This window comes from Mirounga leonina, unplaced genomic scaffold (genome assembly GCF_011800145.1).
Source record: "Mirounga leonina isolate KUSES-001 unplaced genomic scaffold, KU_Mleo_1.0 Mir_115, whole genome shotgun sequence".
NCBI classification, from domain to species: Eukaryota; Metazoa; Chordata; class Mammalia; order Carnivora; family Phocidae; genus Mirounga; species Mirounga leonina.
Window position 1 is genome coordinate 67,384,845 of NW_023270268.1, and position 7,340 is coordinate 67,392,184.

Below are 7,340 nucleotides of genomic sequence, written 5' to 3' on the forward strand. Positions count from 1 at the left end.
TCTCCCTCTCCCTCTCCCTCTCCCTCTCCCTCTCCCTCTCCCTCTCCTTCTTCTTCTTCTTCTTCTTCTTTAAACATGGCCTCTGGTCATTTTTAACCACCACTTGCTTCTCCCCCATGCTTACTTTGTGGAAGGCGAAATGTATTCTCTTCTAGCAACAGAAGATGACTTACTCTAGCAACACCCATGTTATTGGTAAGTTGTGATGTACTTTTTCACCATTGGCTTCACAATTATAATCACCTTGGGAATGTACAGATTTTAAAAACATGGATGCCCAGTTCTTTCTGGTAGATGAGCTGAATCAAATGCTCAGAAATAGACACAGGAATTGGACAATTTTTAAAACTCTTTAGGTATTTCCAGTGTATAGCCAGGGTTGAGAACCGCTGTGCCAGGAAACTCAGAATATATGGTAGGATGAGTGTTAGAGGTTAATTTAGACTTACTGATGTTACTAGGAAATGGGTGGGGAGCTTGAGCTTCTAATTTCTGAGGATGGATTGAGGTACTGATCTACTCCAATTGGAGCAGGTAAAAACACATGGTAATATACTTTGTATTGCTATTTTATGAATGAGCAGTCATGTGCTGGTAAATATTTAACAACCAAATTTCAGGGGGAAAATAGAGTCCTAATTTATAGATCTGATTATTTCCATGATGCGAATAGTCCTACAATGTTTTTAACATATATTGAACTAAACACTGAATGCAAATTTGGAAAGAGATGCATAGTAAGTAGCCCATTACTGCATAGTATTTCCACAATACAGATACAATTGACAATAAGTTCAAGAGCATAGAAAATAGTAAAATATATTTTTAAAAAGTAACGAGTTTTGAGGATTTATTTTCTTTCTTTTTAATAAAACTTAATTGTAAGTTTCTATGATTTGCTTTTGAATAATGATGTGTTTAACAACTGACTCAAATAATTATTTAAAATGTAAAATGGGCCATTACAACATTTTATGGACATGCTTCAGTATAAGACAACTTACCTACAAGCAGGACTAATATTTAAAATACTTCACAAGCAGTTCTGCATGGGCACCACCTAATCAGAATGGGTACTGCCCATACGCCATAGCTCTGCTGGCAAGGCTTTAAGAGTCTACAGGACAGATTCTATTTATTATTCACCTTTGTGTCCCTTAAGGTTCCTAGCAAATTGACATAATGTCACAAAGACATAAAGTGTCATAAAGACATAAATGACAAATACATTGAGCATAATGAGTGAATAAGTAAGTGATTGAATAAATTATGTATTATAGGGTGCAACTCCATAGTAGAGTCTATTACTAAGGACTCATGTTTTAACAAACCCCCTCCCACTTTTTATAGGAAGAGTTTGTAATTGGCAGAGGCTTTACAGAGGAAAAGTAAACAGCATTTCATCTATTCCTTTCTCTTAGCGATCTTCTTTGCCATAGATTAAGGTTTTACACTGAAATAGATATCTACCCCACATTCTGTGCTCCAATAAATTAAAGTCCCTGCTATTCTCAGACATGCCTGGCCATCTCATGCTCTCAGACTTGCTTACTTCTTCTCAGTACTCACTTTTCTCAACTTTTCCCTTTGTCTGATGTTCCTTCAGTAACCTGGATCATCTACTTTTCTTGCAAGACTCAGGAAACCTTTTTATACTCTTCTCTACAGCTGCTAGGAGACTGGTTATATGTTCCTCTGTGCTTACACTGATAGCTACATAATGCAAACAAAATATCTAACATTTTGTATGGCTTAACTGTTTACATATCTGTATCTGTTGACTTTCCCCTCTCTGTCCTTGCCAAGAATGTTGCCCGTGGAAGGCATCATTGTCTTTGACATCTCCTTGATGTCTCCTCTTTTGTCTACCTTGAAACTTTCTCCTGGGTATTACACATTTATTTGTAAGCTCCCTTTCCCCCTTTCTAGAGCTTAAGCTTTTTGAAAGCAGAGCCAGTATATCATCTATCACTATTCCTATAACAAAAGATATGGTGGACTTTGAAGCCAGACTACTTAGATTAGAATTCGGCCATCACATTAACTATATGTGTGATTTGAAACTAATTACTTACTTCTGGTTAGTTTCCTTATCTGAAAAAAAGTGTTAAAAAAACATAAGAATCTCCCAGATTGTTAAGAGGACAGAATGAGTCAATTCATTTAAAAAATGGCTTAGAACAATGCTTGGGACATAGTGAGCACAAAATAAATACTAGCTCTCACTATTCTTACAATAAAAACTCAATAATTGCTGAATGAATGGAGAAAAAACATATAATAACAAACCATTAAGAGTTAACTTCATTATGCCACACTTACTATACTACCCTATTTCCAAGCAAAGATAAATAAACTGAAATATATATTTACCATTTTAATACTATGCAATAACTGAAATTAATATTCTATTTTCTGTTACTCAAAAATGGTCTTGTTCTTTCTAAACTTAACCTCGGGTTTTTTTTTTTCAATCTTTTTATCCATTAACATCCTTCTAAAACAGAGAGTGCTTAAAATTTCATGCTGTAAGTATCATCTTTTCTTCTGTCAAACCACATGCCTTTTGAGATGGCTCTCACCACACCCTGAGGTGGTAAATCATTAGTTTTGATATAGCCTGGTACCAAAAGAACATGGCATTTTCCTTTAAAGAGATAAATTTTGAAATGCAGAAGATAATAAGATGCAAAGTACCTACTTTTTAAACTCTTGGCTTAAGCAGAATTTTGATTTTTGGGAACATAAGAAACAGGTCATTTAGCCAAGATCTGGGAGTACAGGAATCACAAAGACCCAGGATGTAGTATCTTAGTCTAGGAGAGCAAAGTATAGGGATTTATTTGCCCCCTGAAAATATACCTCCTGAAAACAGATTGCTGAACCAAGACTAAATGGGTTCTTAACTTGAATTTACCATTATAGACATGTTTAAGTCATCATTTAAAAAATCCTTTCTAAACATCTTCTCTACGAATCTTTTTTTTCTTTTTGTTTATTGCTTACAAAATTTCCTAAGAAACTTTTGATTTTTAGTTGCATAGATTTGTTTTTTTAATTGGTGGTCTATTTTTTTTAAGATTTTATTTACGTATTTGAGAGAGAAAGAGAGAAAGTGAGCGAGCATGAATAGGGGGAGGGGCAGAGGGAGAGGGAGAACCAGACTCCCGCTGGACAGGGAGCCTGATATGGGGCTTGATCCCAGGATCCTGGGATCATGACCTGAGCTGAAGGCTGATGCTTAACCAACTGAGCTACCCAGGCGCCCCTGGGGGTCCATTTTTTTTTCCTTTGAAGTCATACAGATACTTGCACTAATAAACTGGAAGAGATTGCTTTTGGGCATATGTAATTTGCCTATAACTCACCAGTAGAAAAAGATAAAATCACTTCAAGAAGTCCCATTAAATCCAAGTGATCAATTTTCATTTTTGTAATTAATCTTTCCTAAAATCAAAAACACAAGAAAAAATGTGAAATGAAGCAAATTATTGGAGATGAAAATAAAATTTCTTTTCATACTAAAATAATGTAGATCTTAGAAGTCAAGAATTTAGAAGTGTCTTTCCCTTTTACAACTTAGTTGCTCTCCTACCTGTCCATCTAGTAAATCTAACCGGAGGAACAACTAAATACTGAGGTAAATTGTATGGTTTAGGCCATTTCCCAGTTATTAAACCAGAACCAGTCTTTCTGATCCCTCATGTAAAAATTCTTTATACTATATTACAACAGCTTCAAATTCCTTGAAACTCATTATTTAAAAAAAATATTATTCAGAAATATATTATTTTACTTGGGTTCAGGTTGAACAAAGAATGATACAAGGGATTTTTCAGATAATCAATAGAAAATACACAGGAGAAAGTATACACATTAGAAGTCCACATTTTTGTCATCAAAGCTATTTTACACTTTTTTTTTTCCTTTGCTCTTAGCCAAATAATTACCTTTGGTAATAACAACTGTATAAAAATGATAAGAAAATAAAGAAGATAATAGTATAATCCTAGAGTGAATTTAGGAATTTCTTTTATTTCCTATATGCCTAATTTTCTCCTACTTCCTTTTGTGCTTTGTTATAGCCCCGATTAAAGAAAATGCAAAATTCTCGCTTTACTGTTAATCTTGAGAGGGGTAAAATAATGCAATTATTCTGATTTGGGGGGGGGGCACTCTATATTCTTATATTCTCTCCTAGATGCTTTATTCTTGTGTTCCTTCCAAACAATTTAGGCAAATATACTGGCTCTGCATATGCTACAATGTTAAGTGTTTGTCAGTAAAATGCAGTATCCCTGAGGGAGCTGACTTGTCTGACATGACTTTTTCCTAGGACCTTACATCTATAAATTCTGATTTTTGCAGTAGTTTATTTCACTTCCCCTCTCCCCTCACTAATATCCTGATAAGGAGGCAAGCAGCAAAATTATTATTCACGTTTAAAAGAGAGAAAATTGAGGCTAGAAAGACTTGTCCAAGGACACATAGGTAAGCCCTGAGAGACACTGAGAGTTATATGCTACAGAAAACTTGGTTTTATTGCATACTACATCATTATGAGATAAATGCACTTTCTTTGAATGTGGGAAGCAAAGAGACTTGTTAGAAAACATATAATTTCCCAAGTGAGCCAAGAATATGCTTTGCCCAAAGAGACACTGGAATTAATTGTTGCTCTCTTAAGAGATCAATGGGTCACGGGTATGGATTGGAATGTGTGGCAGAGTCACCAAAGCAGAAGACTCTCATGTTGGCAAAGCAGTGCCTCCCAGATACCTCTTTTAATTGCCTAAACATTAGGAGCAAGCTGTCACCTTGTTGATGAAAGCTTTAGTTGGTATCTTGATACTTGGCATTCCTACCTCCAGTGGACTTAAAATAAAGGTTTGAAAATATGAGGAAAACTTAGCTCTTAGCTAAACTCCTTAGATCAAAGCCTTCTTATCTAAAAAATAATTCTAAGTGGGAGTTATTTCTTCCTCATTCGTCTCCTTCCTTCCTCTCTTTTTTTCTGCCAACAGATAATTTTTGTAAATTACTTAACAAAAGTCTCATGAAATTTTAGTTACTGCTTAACAAATTTTGAAACCCAAGAACTATGATCTATTATTAGTATCCATGAGGAAGAAAAACAAACCTCAAATCCTTCCCTTAACAAGGTTATATGCTAGTGTGAGATGGAAGATGTGTACAATTGACCACACCACAATATAAATATGGTAAGTGGTAGTACTGAAAGGAACAAACTAATTGTCTTTGGAATTCAGAGAGAAAGAGATGGACTTCATTAAGAATAGCAAAGTGAGGCAAAACTCAAAGAATTAATATCAGAGGATATGTCATCTCTCTCCTTTCTTCTCCCTGGTTTGGTCAGAATTTGTGTCCTATTGCACAGCTATCTTTTGGGAATTTCCTAAAGGAATATAATAGTTGTTGAATAACCAGACCAAATAAAAGTTATCTTTAGACATTAAGCCCACTTCCATATTGCTTTTCTCTGCCATTTGAAAATTTTTCTTCAGAGGAATAAAATGCTTCAACTTCAAAACCTCAAAAATATTCCTCAGTTCAATTTTGGAATCTTAATATTATGCTTCTACATGGATCATGACATGTTTCTCTTTTTTGCTGTGCCCTCTCTACATGAAATAGAATAAGAAAATTAATTACACCAGTTGATAACAACCACATTTGATAAGGATGATTGTTGGGTAGGAATCTTGGGGTGGGGGAAGCACACCAAACTAAAGTATTTTGGCAAAGATGAGACTCTATCATAATCATTGCCAGAGCTGTCTAATTATATACTCCATGGAGGAGAGAATACAAGAAACCCCTGAAGCTAAGTGATGTAGCATCCCTGGCTGGACCTCTTCCAGTTGAGGTGAAAGTATAAATTATGGAAAATAGGATGCCATGATAACTATTATGATGGTGTTTGATTGGGTCATATCTTCAGTTAGTACCACAATACAACAACTGTAAAGCACAATTTAGCCACATTCAGTGATGGATTTGAATTTCATACTGACATTGTGTGGAAGAATATAATGCATCTCAGTTAATTTCATGCTTACTTGAGTAGAAATATTTGAAAGTCTAGCTGGTTCACACATTTCAATATAAGTTGAAGCCACTAGTCCTTAAACATGTCTTGATGATTGGGAAAAAGAAAAATCACTCTGAAGAACTCCTGAATGTGTATTTTATAAATCAGTGCTTATGTGTTAGCCATTGATAAATGTATGCCACACAGTTTGTAGACACCTATTTCTATCAACTGAGTTCTGTTTATTCCTAATTTTGGCGTTTAGAATTTTTATGCTCCCCCAGCCTTTTTTTCATTATCCATGAATATAACATCTCTTTATCCACCCATTCATTTATTCAATAAATGTTCATTGAGAACTAGTATATATCAGGCAGTTCTAGGCACTTGGCAATATGGTGGTGAATAAGACATAAAAGATCTTGGTGCATGGGGAAGGGGAGGGCCTGAATGCTGCACCCTGAACCCACCCTTTTGGATCCATCTAAGCATCTGCTTCCAGTTTCCAGATTGAATTGTCAGTGAGTGGAGCCCGAGGCCCCCGACGCCTGAGGGGACCTGCTAGAGATGGACGGCCAGATTCCTTACGATGACTAGCCGGAGGTTTTCCTGCCTGCCTATGAGAATCCCCCAGCATGGATTCCTCCTCATGAAAGGGTATATTACCCAGACTACAAAAATAAGTTGACCCAGTTTCTGCCCTGAATTGTCACACCAAAGTAGTCCCCTGGAGCTCAGTTGGGATTTAATATCTGAGGAGGAAAGGCTTCCCAGATAGACATTTTTATCTCCAACGTGATTCCTGACTCGGATGCACATCAAGCAGAACTTCAGGAAGGGGACTAAGTCCCAGCTGTGAATGATGTGGTTTTCCAAGATATTGAGCACAGCAAGGCTGATGAGATCCTGAAGACAGCCTGTGAAATCAGCGTGAGTATCTGCTTCTTTCCCTACAATTATCATTGCCAAAGAGAGAGGACTGTGCACTATAGAGTTGCCCATAGCCCTCCACAAGGAATCTTCTTGGACAAACTAGCTAGACCTCAGGAAAGCCTCTTCGGCAACTACTCTTAGCCCCACCCTGGAAGAGTGGAGTGGGGAGGTTAGCAGCACAGTGAGGCCCTGCATGGAGCCAGCTAGCCAACTGCATTACCCAAACTGCACTGTACTTTTTGTTGCCTATTTTTCTAGATGAGCTTCATTCCCTGAAAGAGGAAGGATTCCTCTTTCATTCCCACATTTCAAAGTTCATTCCTTTGGAATCTCAGGTTCCAAGTCATTGAAGATC

General features: G+C 36.5%; 1 pseudogene; it reads left to right on the plus strand.

Annotated features, from left to right (window-relative positions):
• Positions 1–6,619: 6,619 nt before the first annotated feature.
• On the plus strand, positions 6,620–7,126 carry LOC118000704 (annotated as a pseudogene).
• Positions 7,127–7,340: the final 214 nt, after the last annotated feature.